This window comes from Cavia porcellus, unplaced genomic scaffold, assembly GCF_034190915.1.
Source record: "Cavia porcellus strain 051 isolate PalLab524CR breed Dunkin Hartley unplaced genomic scaffold, mCavPor4.1 scaffold_4, whole genome shotgun sequence".
Classification (NCBI taxonomy): domain Eukaryota; kingdom Metazoa; phylum Chordata; class Mammalia; order Rodentia; family Caviidae; genus Cavia; species Cavia porcellus.
Genome location: NW_026947487.1, coordinates 18,695,523 through 18,711,333, shown reverse-complemented (window position 1 = coordinate 18,711,333; position 15,811 = coordinate 18,695,523). Strand labels below are relative to the sequence as shown.

Here is a 15,811-nt window from a genome sequence, read left to right as displayed (position 1 = left end):
TTCATGAGTTTCATTTCTTTTCTATCCTGGGCATTCATGGTTACTGTCATTTTCCTAAGTTTCTCTACTTTTTTTTTTTTTTTTTTTTTTAATCTGTATCTACTTTCTAGTTCCTAGGTATGTCTTTCATTGTGGTCCCGATCTCTGCAGTCACTAGGAAATGATTTCTGATTTAATTTCTTTTAGGGCCCTGCTCATTTTCCTGGTTACTTTTGATGTTACCACTTTAGAGAGGCAGGTGTGCATCTTTTGCATTGTCCCTAACTCACTGCCCCTGGATTTACCTTTGATGAGCTGAATGTCTGAGATTGCATTTTCTATTTTACTTTTAGTTTAATTCCCAGTTTGATGCTTCTAAATTCCCTATGGTTAATATTTTTAATTGATAGTATTTAGACCATTTAGGAAATGTATATATCTCAAAGGGGGCTCCTAGATGTAACTGGATTTTGAATTTTGAGCTTTTTCAAGACCCAGCTCTTCAATTTACTAGGGGTTGCAAATTGCTACCTACATGACCCAACTCATGTTTCCTTGGCACTAGCCTATAATATTTATGACCCTTAGGCTTCTCAGTCTTGGTATACCAGGAAGAACAACTTGTTAGTACAATTATGTCACTTCAGCTAATGTGGCGCATTCAACAATGCAATAGCATTAGCCTAGAAAATGACAAACTGATGTAACTATTAATTTGTCACTTTTAACTGTATAAATCAGATCTGTGATTATGTAATAAAATTTAAAACAAACTAGGAAATTGTATACATCAAATAAGTCCCCTAATATAACAATTTTATCCTCAGAGGAGAATATTTAAAAGGGATTAGGTGTAAAAATAGAGAAATACAAGAGAAAGAGATTCAAAGCAAGACTGGAGGAAAAGGAAGATCATGCAGTTGGGATACTGCTGCAGGAGATAGGAGGGAAACAGAGAAGGAAGAAATAAAAAGAATAGAACAGCACAACAACCACAAAAAACAGAAACCATGTTCATACTCATACAAAAAGAATAAACAGTAAAGAAAAATAAAAAACAAACAAACATACAAAAAACAAGAGATACAAAAAATGTTCTACAAAAAGCTGAGTCTCTGCTGTGGCTGGTAGACAACATGGACAGAGTCAAAATCTGTGTTGATTAATCCCTGCATTAGCTTCATGGCAGGGCAGTGAGTAATCCCAGGGAGGTGGCACCCCTGAAGTTCAGGCTGCTTTCTAGTTGAGCCTGCAGCAGAGTTGGACCTTCTATAGTCTTTAACTTGACTGGGAGCCACTAGATGGAGCCAGCAATGTTCTGAGTTCTGAACTCAGGTGGCCACTCTCAAGGTGGCCCCCAGCTAGCCACCCCTCCTGCGGGACTTCTGAAGCCCTGCACCACTCACCAGCCACTGCAGTCCTCACTTCCACTGCTCCCTTCCATTGGTGCACCTCTCCATGGAGCTCTCTGGGTGACCAGCAGTCACCATGCATCTGCAGGTTACAGTTTACCCTCCCACACAGAGTCCAGGCTCTGGGTGAAGGTGCTGCCTGCCCCCTCCTTCTCCACTGAAGATTTGCTTTTTGCTCTCTCTCTTTGGGCTTCAATTCTTGTTTCAGGTCCTTTGTGGGCTCAGGGACCCACTTCCCTCCTTTTCTTCTCACCTGTCTATATTCTTGTATCTGGAGCCCAAATCTCAGAAAGGGTCTTTCTCTGCTGCTCATTACACTGCCATCTTCCTAGAAGTCCTAATTTTCTTTTTTTCTCTATCTCTCTTTCCCTCTCTTGTTTCCTTCCTCCCTCCCTCCCTCCCTCCCTTCCTTCCTTCCTTCCTTCCTTCCTTCCTTCCTTCCTTCCTTCCTTCCTCCCTTCCTTCTTCAACTGGGTCTACTGTACCAAGGAATCAACCTCTTAGTCAACAACTAGGATGTGTTACCATTGCCCAGATGCTAAACAACCATAAGCCCACCCATTACATACTGGATACTCTGTCAGCAACTAGAAAAAGCAATCCTCAGAACTTGGTTTCTGATGGGAAAAACTGGTTGACCTGTCAATTACAAGAGCTTAAATAATTCCCAGCACATCAGACATAGAACTCCGCTGGGCTCCCATAAACTGTGGGTGGCCTAAAAGAGATGAGACCCCAGAAGGAACATGCTATTGTGACTCCTCATGATAGCCAAGTTTGCAATTCACTGGTTCAGAATGCATATTTTTTTTTCTTTTATCCTCTCTCTCTTTTTTTTTTTTTTTCAGCCCAAGTTTGCTCTATAGAGCTGGCTCTTCTCTTGCCTCTTTTTCCTTACCTTTCAAATAAATTCTAGGCACCATATTTAGCTTGTTTCATCCAATTCTTCATTCAAGCCAAGAAAGACTTGCACTTTTTTTTTTTGTATTTTTATTTTATAATAGGGTTAAATGCCTCACTTTTCTAATTCTCAAAATACGTGGTCCCCTTTTTACACCAGCACTTTAAACATAAATACCAAAGTCTCAGAAGAATCAGGTGGGCAGATAAATTTAAGTGGCCAAGAGCATGGAAAAAATGTTAGTCACCTGACTTTACCAAGGCTCATTGGAACATCTCTGGCCTCAACGTGACATAGCATCCAAAAATTCTTATGGACACTGCCTGCAGGTTATTCTTTGGGAGTCAAAAGTTGCCAATAGCCATACTTGTCATTAATGCAGGCTCTGCCATTTCCACTTTGATCTTCAGGTGGAACCCACATGCAGTACTTTGGATCATCTCAAGGACATTTTGAAGAAAGTATTGGTGGAAATTTGCCAGGACCAGGACCTTTCTTTTCTTTTCTTTCTTTTTTTCTGATGCTTCAATGCTGAAGATTCCTTTCATGAAGAAGCTATCTATTAGTTACTTGAAAACTCTTATTCTGTTCTATCTGGCTGAGTTCAGGGATGGTTTACGGCCTTTTGTATCTGCACAGCATGTGAGGTCTTCAGGAGCACTTGACTCCTGCACTGCCGCTCCTGCCTTGTCTCACAGCAGCCCACTGCTTCCATCCCCCATGCTCTTTTCATGCTCTTCTTTTTCTTTTTCTTTTTCCTTTTCTTCTTCTTCTTCCTTCTCTTCTTCTTCTTCAGTCTCATCCTTCATTCTTATTAGAGTTGGAGGGAGTTCTGGCCACTCGGGAGGCAACTTCCCAACTGTACCAGTTTTTAATTTGAATTTGCGTCCACCTTTCATGGCACTAAAAAGAGGCAATGTAAGCTTGTTAGCTTTTTTTCCTTAATTTGCAATCTGACTTTGCATCTTTTTTAGTTCAAGAATCTCTGCTGGCTTTCAATTTTTATTAACCCTTTAAGTCTTTGCCATTCTTTCTTTAGTTGAAAGGTTCCCAGGGGAAGTGTCTTCTGGGACACATCATTTAATGAATTTCCTGGTTAAATTTCTGACATGAACACATCTAATGAATCCTGGGGTGATGACTCTGAGAGAGCTTTGCTTTGAAGCCTTGAGCCTCTCAGAAATTTCAGAAAGTTACTTTTTGGAATCCTTTAACTTTGCAATCAGTGATTCAAAGGTCTCTGGCTTTTCATCAGTCTTCCCAGCCTTTTTCATTTGGTTCAGATGCTTCTTCATTGAGGAGTGTATGATCATCAGTGTTGTAAATGTCTTCATCTTCCCAGTTCTTGGCTTTCCCTTTCTGAGATACTGCCTCTTGCTGTAGCAATCCTGAAAGTGTCAAGAATCCTACAGGCTTCCTGTGAGCCCTGGATCAAGGCTTTCTCTTTCTTTCCTGAGTGAATGGCCTCCCCTACCAGTTGTTTCCTAGTAGAATCATCCACAGGTAATCTCACCCTGCAGAGCCAAGTGCTAAGTCCCTGTTCATCAAATTCATATTCAAATTCTCCTTTTCAAAGAAATCTTGGAGGACCTTTCTTGGATTCTTCATAGAAAACACTTCCCTTTCCACTGAAATTCTAAGACAATGGGATTCTCTTCAGCCTCATCCTCTACAGCATCCTCATCCATGCCCCAAGTGCAGCCCAGCTCATCATCTTGAGCACTAGTGTTTCTCTTTCTTTCTGTGGTTTCCATTTCCTCTTCATCTGAGTCTTCCCCTAGCATCTTCTTCAGTAACAATATTTATTACTGTTTCCAACAGTTCCTTCCCCTGCATCATTGTTAACTCAGATTCTGCCTCTCCGACTTCCTCTGGTCCCTTCAAGATACAGAGCCCAATGCTGCCTCCCAAGCAAAAAAACACGTCCAACATGGATTAGACAGTAAGTGAGGGGTGGAATGCGAGTTTCATTGGAATAAGTGCCATGTGTACTTCCAAGATCTTACAGGTAGAAACTCTACACCTGGCTGGCACATTCTTCGTCCTGCCTTCTCTCTGTGCTGCAGCACAGCATGGTACCCTGTCAACTAAAGGATGCTCCAGGCATATGTTGCAGCTTGACAACAGCAACAACGAGCACCTAAAATACAGCAACTAGCTCTTTTCCAACTACTGGTGCCAAGAATTGTGCCGCCCTTTGGAGTCTCTAATCCGTAGGGGGCAGTGGCTGGGTGGTACCAAGGAGGCCCTTGGTACTGGGGTGTCTGGGCCGGGTTCCCTGCACTGTGACTGCTGAGGACCCTGGCAAGGTTGGCTTCTTAAAGTGGTCACTGGAATAATTTTAATTGGTGATCCATTTCTAAAGGAACTACCCAATAACAATTTTCTAACAAAAAGTAAAAAACAACAAAGCTTCTTTTCTGATGGTTTAATTTATAATTGACAGGGAATTATTAGATGAAGATGGACATTTTAAAGTGATAAAAATTTTTAAAAATATTAAATAGTAAAAACAGCACATTTCAAAAAACTGAGAAAGAACTTCTAGTGGTCAAAGCAGAAGTTGTTTGAGTGATGAAAAAATAACATTTATTTTGAATAATATTTATAGTGAATTGTACTATAAAATATAGTGTAAGCATTAAAGAGTCCATTCCAATTTAAATAATTAAATAATAAATGCAGGAGAATAAATACATTCAAAAAATTAAAATTAAATATCAATAGTAGGAAACGTGATGTAATGGTTTGTGTATAGATGTTTCCCCAAAGTCTCTTGCAGGCGTCTGTAGAGCTTTGTCTGAGGTGGCTCAGTATAGAATATGTGACCCAGGGGTTAACTCATGGTGCAGTAGTAGGATTGAAGGCACTAGAATTAAGGCAGTGAATGTTGTCTGCCCTAAGCAGCCCAGATTAAAATAAAGGGCTACAAAGACATGTGGTTGCCTCTTGTTGCTTTGCTACCTTCTGTCCAACAGGAACTGTTTCTCCTCTGTGATGACTGTCTGCTATGCCACCCTGCCTTGGAGCCAGCCGATTATGGACTGAAACATACAAACTGTGAGATAAATAAACTTTTTGTCATTTAACTTTGGGTGTTGGGTATTTTGTCTCAGGAATAAGAAAAGTACCTAAGACACAGAGAGAGATATTTTTCAGAAAAGAAGGAGATTAAGAGATGGAAGGAGGGGAAAAGAAGGGAGGGGAAAGAAATGAAAAATAATTAAGATATGTTTCATACGTGAAAAAATTCCCCACAAAGTATATAGTCATTGTGCATAGAGAGTTTGTATTTGTAATCCCTTGGGAAAGTTACTGGAATTCCACTAAATTAATTCCAGTCTACTTCTTTCAATGCAACACCAGGTGAGAATAAAGACACTAAGACATAGTAGAGTCATGGGGAGTCAAGGGGTTTCTGAGTCCACCCAAGAGAGTGGTTCACCAGGAAAAGGCCTTGACCAAGGACCAGGCTTGGTCTCACTAACTCCTGAAGAAAGGAGTAGCTTGAGGATGACTGACTATGAGAAACATGAGATGTACTGGAGTGCTATGAGTTGGTCTAGATAATTGGCCTGAGATCACCTCTACAATATCTAGGGGGAAGGATTTGCAGAAAGAGCAATCTCTACAGCACAATTGAGGTAGCATCTAATGTTTTGGGGCCAGTGCTTTGGTTCTGATAATTAAACTGTTCTGCCCTCAGAAGTCATAGCCTCTTATCCTGAGACTCATCCCACTTGACAGTGTGATGTGGTAATTCTTCATTCTTCCTGGTTCAATCATGTTTTTGGGAATCACAGGGTGGGGAAACAGTGTCTGTCACCCACCTTCAAAGATTACACATCAGCACCGCAAGTAGCCCTATTTACATTGCTTAAAGTCAATTGAAGGATAAAAAAATGGTATAGCTGGCTCTGTACATATCAGTACATTGAGTTAGGGCCAGGTTTGGCAAAATGTAGATAATTGCTCTTTATTCAAAAAGCATCCTCTAGATGGTCCTCCACAATTGTGTACTACAAATAAATACTAATATACTAACACAAATTATTTTTATGTATAGACATGGTGTAGTCAGGGAAATTTGTAGTTTTTACAAAGAGAAAGATTTAATACAGGACACATGATTTATAAGATTATTTTATCATGTTCACCCAAAGAGTCAAATGTAAAAAAGTGCAGGAGATCTGTGCACTCACTGGAGACCCATAGATTCTAGCTAAGGGCCTGGATCCCATGGCAATGTCCTGCAAGAGTCCAGCTGAAGACATACAGCTTATGGCAATATTCTTCATAAGTCCAACTAGAGGCCTACAGTCTTCAACAATGTCTATTGCAAATCAAGGACCTGCAATTGGAAGCCCTAAAGGTCAGTGGTGAAAACCAGAACATCTGTGCTACTGTATCAGGGACCTGGCAAAATTCCCAATCTCTCATACAAGTGTACAGCAAATGCTTAAATAAATGAGAAAAGTGGTATGATTTTAGGCTCCAGGAGGATCAAAACCCTTTAGCTGAGCTTGAGACTTGGGGCACTGAGACAAGGAGCTTATTAAATTTTCAAACAAAGAGAGGGGATACTGAGGAAAGTAAGAGAAGTGAGCAGGACCTTGGGAGTCATTTCAAAGACTTCTCCAAGTAGTAAATCATGCCAACTTATGAGAACCCTCTTATCTCCATGATGACATTTATGGTAGAAATGAGACAGCTGGAATGAAATGCCTGCAGCTTCAGTCTCTATCTACTTAATTGGGCTTGGAGTAAGGTGTCCTCAGCTGTGGCCTTATCTTGCCCTTTGGGGTATCTCTGGCATCACAGGCCACTACAGGCCTCAGCCAGGACCAGTGTTCATAGAGGTTCACTTATTATGAATCAGCTCTTATTGCTAGGCAAGGGGTCTAAGTCTTGGACAAACTCACAGATAAACTTAGAAAGCCAATTAGTTAATTTTAAATCCTGCTCAGAGCCACGTCATGGTGGTCTCCTATACCAGTGGGATGAAGGATACCAAAAGATACTGGTATCTCCAATACCGGAAGGATGAAGTGGTCTCCAGTACCAGTGGCTGTGCCAGCAGGCTGAGCCATCTGCACTGGAGCCAAAAAGCAATGCTCAAAATTAGGCCCAGCACTTCACTGAAAAGAAGTGCAGCCATCCGCAGTGACAGCAAGGACCCGACCTCCTCTGACAATGAGAATAGCTGAGTTCATATCAGGTAAACAAGCCTGACAAGCTTCTTGAGGAGAATCAACAACACAATTTCTTCCACTTCAGTACTGTTTTTATGCTGTTGATGATAATTCTCAGGTGAGCCTTCCACTTCCAGCACCATGCTGATTCAATTCAGCTGGGAGCTACAAGTTGGAATTAGTTATTCCACCAAAAGATATATAGCAAATAATTTATGTAGACAATCTTCAGAGGGTTTTTTTTTTTCAAAATAATCATACATACCAAGGTATGGTAGAGTGGAATCTGAAGTAACTTTGAAATGACAAACATCCCTTGGGCCAGGAGACCAGTGTTCAGCAACCATGAGTAAGTCATACAGCATCATTTATCACTGATATGATTCAACCAGAGAGAACTTCTTGTGTATGCTATTGTTTTCCAAAACCCCATTGCCTATTCAACTAAAGGAAAACATGAGGTAGGCAAAATTTGAAGAAGATTTTACAAAACATCTGAGTAACACTTCTCAGAGTCATCAGCCAATGAAGAAACAGTAACTGTAGACCAAAAGTGGCTAAATGAGACATAGACATGAGACTAAATGCTATATGGTATCAATGGACTGGTGTGTTAAAATTGAAAATCAATGTTTATGGACAGATGTGAAAATTCAAAATAGAAAAGTGGAGTCCAGAAAAATGGATCAAATCAAATGGTGAGTACCACGTACCATGGTAATGAGAACTGATAACAGCAGGGCACATGAGATAACAAGGATACAGGAATTCTCCACAGATCTTTTTTGTATATATCCAACTGCTTTAAAGATAAATGTATGGTAAAATAAAATGAAATTCAATCTTATATTTATCTTGTATTTTAATTTCTATATATAGATACTGAAAATAAATTTTCTTGTATAACATATTCAACAATTCATTCACAGGTCTTCAATATATCCTTGTTTTATTTTTTGTTCTTTTATCAAAATATGTGGACATATATGTGTGTATGCATGTTACGATGTTTATGAATTTGTGTGTATGTATTATAATCATCTTCCATTTTAATTATTACCACCCTGAATTTCCTGGTAACTAGTGTTAGATGTTAGTATTTTTTTTTCAGCAAGAACACACACACAAAAAAAATTGAGCTGACATAATTTATGATTTGAATTATTTTTAATGATGCATGTTTCTCCTATCAGCATAATTAGATGAAAAGCAAAAAAAAAAAAAAAAAAAAGAAAGAAAAAAGACAACGGAAAAATAATACTACACATGAACAAATGTCAGAAGGAAATCTACATAACTAATCTAGAACTAAAAGTTTGAGGAAAAGCCCTCTAAATTTCAGGTATTGTGTAAAACAGCAGTCAGCTTGCTATAGATACTCACATTTTATTTTAATTCTGCACAAGAACATCTCCTGTGCTCTGTTATGCCCTGTGAGGAAGCTTGTGTACCACAGATGCTTGCCCCTGTTTCATAGAAGAGAGGAGAGAGAAGTCTTTCAAGTAGAAGGAAGGGTTACATTTTTGCAGCAACTGCCTAGAAAGGTTACCCATCACCTACCAGCTGCTGAGTGATACTCACTCATTCAGAGCTCACAGATGAGACGGACTGCATTCAGCTGCCCATCATAGGAAGCACAGCAGCATCTCAGAGCCACTGCTGTCAGGCACTGGACATCTTATCTGAATAAGCTCCTTTTTTTATCTTGCTAAATTTACAATTAATTCAAGAATGGGTACTGTCATACAAATTTCTTCAGAAAATGTATACAGTACAATTTTATTAGAGCTGAAGTTGACTTTTGCCTGTCTTATTTACTGTTTGTATAAGCTTTTGTGTCGCTAATGTTCAGCTAGTAGACATGCAACATGGGATCGTTCACACTTGCATGGCAGGCTAGTACACATGGAATACAGGACTATTCACATTTTAATGGCAGAACTGTGTTGAATACGATATGAGATTATATATATAATATATGTCTATATACACATGCACACACACAACATTCACACAAGAATGCAGACAAATGCAACTTAAATTTAGCTTGGAATCATGACCTTGTTATAGATTGTCCATAATTTGCATAATTGATTAATGTGGTACTTATAAAGAGATGAATATCTTACAAATAGTGAAGATAAAATAGTTTAAGGAAGAAAAAAAACCTATTCTTTCATCATTTCAAGGAAATGAATATATGGTATTTAACAACCTTCACTTATATCATGAAATTTGAAAAATGTCTTCATTATATATCATTAAATATAATCCTGCTTTTATCCTAACTACTTTAAATAAAATAGAAGGTCTATTTGGTTAAGGACCTCTAGGCCTAGATCATTCAGTTTCTGAGAAACTGCCTGAAGAGAAAGTGGAGAGTGAATATGTACTGCGCTGCCATCTCGTATGTTACTGTGATGATCTGTGCTGACGGTGTCTTTAGGAGCAGAGTTTCTGCTTCTGTCTAAACATTTTGCTATGATTCTTTAGCAGAACAAACTAAAGTTCTCTTTAGAGTTCCCTTTAAAATGCTACTTCCTGCCGAGCCAGGATGCTGAACTATCTAAAAATATTTCTCATCTTGTGTATTTAGTCCAAAGAGTGTGTTTATGATCAACCAGCAATGGAATAAGAGCACTAGAATATTTTGTTCTTCATAAATATTCCTATATGTCCATAAGTTATATAGTTTTATTAGCTTATTAAGATCTTCCTAATGAATTTTAATTTGATCCTTTTTAGATCCTTCTAGTAGAAGAATGCAGCCTTGGTATGTCCTGTTTTCCCTAAAGTTTACACCAAAAATCTGTTGCCAGATTGAGAAGTGACAAAGAACTATAAAAATGCTGCTAGGAAGATAAAAGATATATATTATTAATCTAGATGTGAACGTCACTTGACATATAAAAATCATGGAGCAAATATGTAACTAAAAGTTTAAGATGTCTGCTGAATGAGAGATGCTTAAAGGGTACTGTAGAATACCTGGGAAGTGTACTGAAGAAAACTGACAAGCACAAATTCTCAAATACACTTTGATTCCACTTGAACAGATAACTCAATTACTTTTATCCTCCTTAATGATCTAATTTTTAGAAGGACTTTCTACATAAACATGTCATTTGTCAGTAAAGATTAATTCTTCCCTATGCTGTACCTACTGACACATATCAAATTGAAGAAACTTTAATGATGCATGTTTCTCCTATCAGCATAATTAGTTGAAAAGCAAAAAAAAAAAAAAAAAAAAAAAAGAAAAAAGACAATGGAAAATAATACTACACATGAACAAATGTCAGAAGGAAATCTACATAACTAATCTAGAACTAAAAGTTTGAGGAAAAGCCCTCTAAATTTCAGGTATTGTGTAAACAGCAGTCAGCTTGCTATAGATACTCACATTTTATTTTAATTCTGCACAAGAACATCTCCTGTGCTCTGTTATATAAATGAACTTTTCATTTTGTAATTTAGAAGAAGCACAATAAAATGTATCATCATGAAACAAGAAGGTTGAAGTTCTTCAGAGGGCTATCATTATCATAACGTATAATTAAACAGCAATGTAGTATTTTCCCAGCGAAGGATGAAACTGAAGAGAAATAAGCATGCGATTCAACTGTGTACTAATAAGTAATTATGGAGAAAGATAAATCTAAATTGTAGGTTACTTCCAGGGTAGAAGCATATGACAGCTAAATCTGACAGGTTAAACTATGTGAAAAGTAGAACACCGATTAACAGTGGGGACTGAATGACGTTAGGAATCTCTAAAGAACAGCATGGAAAGGTAAAGGGTAGATACAAGTTCACTGAAAGGGATGTAGGCTGGACAGGAAATGAATTCTAGCTTGTAACTAATATTCTGTCATATGCAAAGGACATCGCATACTTTATGAAAAAATATATGCATATGATAAACTATAAAAGCAATATATGTTAGTATTTATTTAATTAAATTCACACATGTACATATGCATAACATTCAATTTAGTATTTATTTATTTGTTTTTCTTTTTGGGCCAGGGATTAAATGACTCTTGTACTTGCCAGGCAGGCATTTACACTACTGAGCTAAACCTCAGCCCTAGTAGTTTCTTCTTTTAAGAAATTTTCCGGCAGGTAGGTATTTCTCAGTTTTTTTTTTTCTTTTGAAAAAAAAATGACATGGCACAATGACATGGAAATTTTTCATTTTTAATTTACCCATAGACAAACCATTGCATAATATAAAGTTGATAGTATATTAAACACGTGTATGAGTTGCCAAAAATGGAAATCAGTGTGCCAATAGAGGAACATGGTGGTACCCTGTCAACCATAAAATATGATCAATTGAAAAGTCAAGGAAATACAAAACATCAGTTCCTTAGAGGAAAAAATCTGAGTGAATTTAAAATTCATGAGTTTCCATGAAGCTATGTTGCTTGGAAATATTTATGTGAATATTATGGCGTCGAAGTTTCATGATAAGTGGTTTCTGAAAAGCTGAGTTGCACCCCTAGCCAGTTTTTGACATGTGACTACATTAATCTCAAATGCAGGAGTATATTAATCCTCCTTACTGGGTTCTCAGCAAAAATAAGACCTGTGTCATCCTCCAACTCAGCATCTAAACAGAGCAGCGTGAATTTGAAAGCATATTGACATAAATGAGGAGAGCAAGAGAAAAATGAGTCTCAATAAAACACAAAGATTTATTGTAAAAGATGTTAGACTAGCACCCAGATAAATGAGGTGATCGCTGAGTATTTGTGTAAATAAAATTTTGTTCTACAGATTCATTTTATAGAGTTGATATGGAGTTAGGATTAGTATCTCATGTCAAGTCCAACAATAAATAGAGTTCTTTATCTTTACAAAAAATTTTATGTATTCTTCTCTCACTTATAAATCTGGAAACATTTAATGAAACATCAAAAGCTTTAGGGTATGTAATATCTCTTTGTATACATAGCACAGGTTTATGTGTATTAAGTAACCTTGGAATACGGGAAAATACATATGAAACAAATTTGAAAAAGCCACCAATTAGTTAAGCTAGTGCCCAGTCACTACATTAGTGAACTTAAGAACATTTTGGGACTATTTGTATAGGACATTATTAAGCATTATTTATCAATATAACTCATGAACTATAGATTATTTTTTTTAAATTTGCTTTATTTTCAAAGCCTCATCTTTTCAGAGTTAAAGGAGGATATCGTAGAAGTCTTGATCCATTACTGTACTACACTACAAATTTATATCGTTAAATTACAGTTTTATATTCTATAATGAGAAATTATTTTAAAAATTATTTCTCAAATATTTATTGTATATTATATAAAGCAAAATACTTGTGAAAGGTTAGACAGATTTAGGAAAAATGAAATAATCAATCTTACAATATATCTACTTTAGCAAAAATGGGTTTTTTATAAATAAATAAAATCAATTGACAAAAGTTTAACAGAGCATGTAATATCCTTATCATCCCAAGAAAGAGAGATATGGCTCGTTTGAAAAGTTTCAATGAAGGCAGTGCATGCTATCAAAGTGTTTGACAACAATGCTAAGTATGTGACTTTCAAAATTAGAACATTTATATATGTTGATGATTTTATTGAAGTTATTAGGAGAACCCATAAAACAGTAATGATGACTACAAAAATATTTTAAGAATCTCGATTTTATAGGTATTTTAAAGATAACATATTAGAATGAAATTTCTGTGTCAAATAACATTAGTAAATATTGAAGCAGAGTAAGAGACTACTCTTGTCATTGTCTTCAGAGCAGATTTCTACAATATAACAAAGCATGGGCTATATCAAGCAGAGAAAAAAGCCAAACAGTAGAAAATTAAATAATATTTAGATGAATTTCTTAAACAACATTGCCCAAATGCCACACTGAAAGAACTTGTGGCATTTACTTTGATTTCCAAGTTTTTAGTAATTTTCAGTAATGAGAATACATAGACATATGTGAGAATAATGTTAGGTATCAGTCATTATCTGCCTTCACAAGCATCACGTTCTAGTGTCTTGCTCCTATTCTTATATTAAATATTATTTGATATGAATAATGTGGAAAGTTTTCTCTTATTCTATAGAAAACTGAGCTGTACTGGTTGGAGAGGTTATTACATATGACATTTAAATTCTAGGTTATAATATGGATCAAGTGCCTGAGTGGAATTTTGGTTTATTTACATTGGCAAAAAGATGATTGTCCTAAATGTTGGGCAAATTAAACTATCGAATACTTGGTGATCATAACAAAGGATTGTATCAGAAATATTACTACTAATCTGCACATTTATGGCTCTTCCAATTTCCATTCTTATTATAGTTAGGTAAAGATAAGTGATAAGTAGCAGAAAAAATAACAGTATTAAACAACTCACATATTATTACTATACGAAGAAAGTAAATGTAGGGCTTTGTTTCTCTCATAACGTAAACTAAGCTAGTCTGAAAAAATGTCAAAAAATTGTTATGAATTAGATCATACACATATCTGTTTAAAATAAAGTTTGTAAAAAACGTGATTTATAAGTATGATTGTTTAATTGAGGAAACTTTCATTCTTACATGCAATGGCTTTTGGTACTATACGCATAATATTTTGGATATATATATTACGACCTTACTTTATAGTCTAACCTAAACAAATCAACATAGTATGCCACGATAAGAGATTTTTCAGATGTAGAAACATGTATGTAAAATAATGGTAAACTTCTAGAATTATTGTTAACCAATTTTATCTAGCCACATTAAAAATTTTACTTTTGAACATCATAGACATCTGAAGATTTCTTAACTTCAAGACAAGTTTTGATATTACAACATCTCAGGAGCAAAGACAAACGACACAGGCCCCTGAAAACATTTATTTGTAATGCTGAAGATCTGTTTTACAGTACCCTTTCCAGTCATGAACAGCTTTGCTTCTGGGCTATTGTGAAAACTTTATAAGTTGCTTATTTTAGAATTTTCTATTAAATATTTTTAGATTACAGTTAACTATAGGTAACTAAAATTTTGGAAGTCAAAACCATAGTTAATAAATAATTACTGTATTTATATTTGCACTTGTTTCTGTAAGTATACAGTTCACAGTGTTTTTCAGTGTTTTCTTCCCTGCGTTGTTGATGTTTATGTGCTTTATATCTGTGCCCTCCAATTAAAGTCAATTTGCAGTGAAATATTGGAATCACTTTCTAATCTTACACCTTCACCTCATATCACCTATGAGAATGTATAGGCTAGCTGTTTGGGAAAAAATAAGCTTACTCAAAATAGCGCAACACTATTGTATTGTAGTATAAACAGAAACTAAATTAATTTCTCCAATGCTATGTGTTGAAAAGAAAGAAGCCCAGAAAACAAATAACCTTGTCTTGAAAATGCTCTCTGGGGCAAACTGGCCTCTAATGGAAAAGAAAGTTTTTACTTATAAAAACAAACACCTTGCCTAATGAACATTTTCAATACAAAATTTGCTGATCATTCTTAAAGATCCTTTTTTTCCTACCTCCTTAGACCAAAAGTAACCATGTCACAAGTTACTCATATTCCAATGTGTTCATTACCATGAAAGACTCACTCTGGCCAACACATTCTTTGGCGGTGGTATTTCAGCCTGTCTTCTCTTTGGATTGACAGCTCTTGAAAGTCAATGGCAGTCAAATGAGTCTACCAAGATATTTAATCCTATTTATAGTATTTTCACAGTCATGCACCTCATTAGTTTAGGTAAAATAATGCAGTATTTTCTTAGAGGATTATAGGGTTTAATCTTTGAGACAAATGTTTTCTAATCAAATTTTTCTGAGTTATATGTAAGCCTTTGATTTTATTTTGTTGTTGTTATTTTTACTTTTTAAATTCTGGTTTAGCTTTCACAGTACAATTGTAGGAAAACATGTACTAGAGCTTTGCTGTTTGGGAATTGAAGTTATTTTCTTGGTTTATTAAAGGTGAATCTGTATTTTTTCTTTGTGTTGCTTGGGGAGTAAGGTTATTTCACACACTACCTGAAGATGTGGTTGGTTCTCTTAATTCTGTAATACTAGAGATAAGTGAATTAAATACATGTTAATTCCCTAATATTAACTGGAATTCTGTCAGCAATGTGTTATTTAAGTGAATCAAATGACAATACAATACAAAAGAAAACACATCAATATTATTCATTACTTTGTTGAAAATCCTTTTTATCTCAACACGAATATTTATTTCTCCCATTCCTAGATTGCTGTGATAGTGTAGTATATAAATGTAGTTTCATAAACAAATTTACGTTCATACTGCTCTGCTCTATCATTTGAATGA

At 36.0% G+C, this 15,811-nt stretch overlaps 1 pseudogene; it reads right to left on the bottom strand.

Annotated features, from left to right (window-relative positions):
• Positions 1 to 2,622: 2,622 nt before the first annotated feature.
• Positions 2,623 to 7,382, bottom strand: LOC100733355 (kanadaptin-like; annotated as a pseudogene).
• Between the last annotated feature and the right edge of the window lie 8,429 nt (positions 7,383 to 15,811).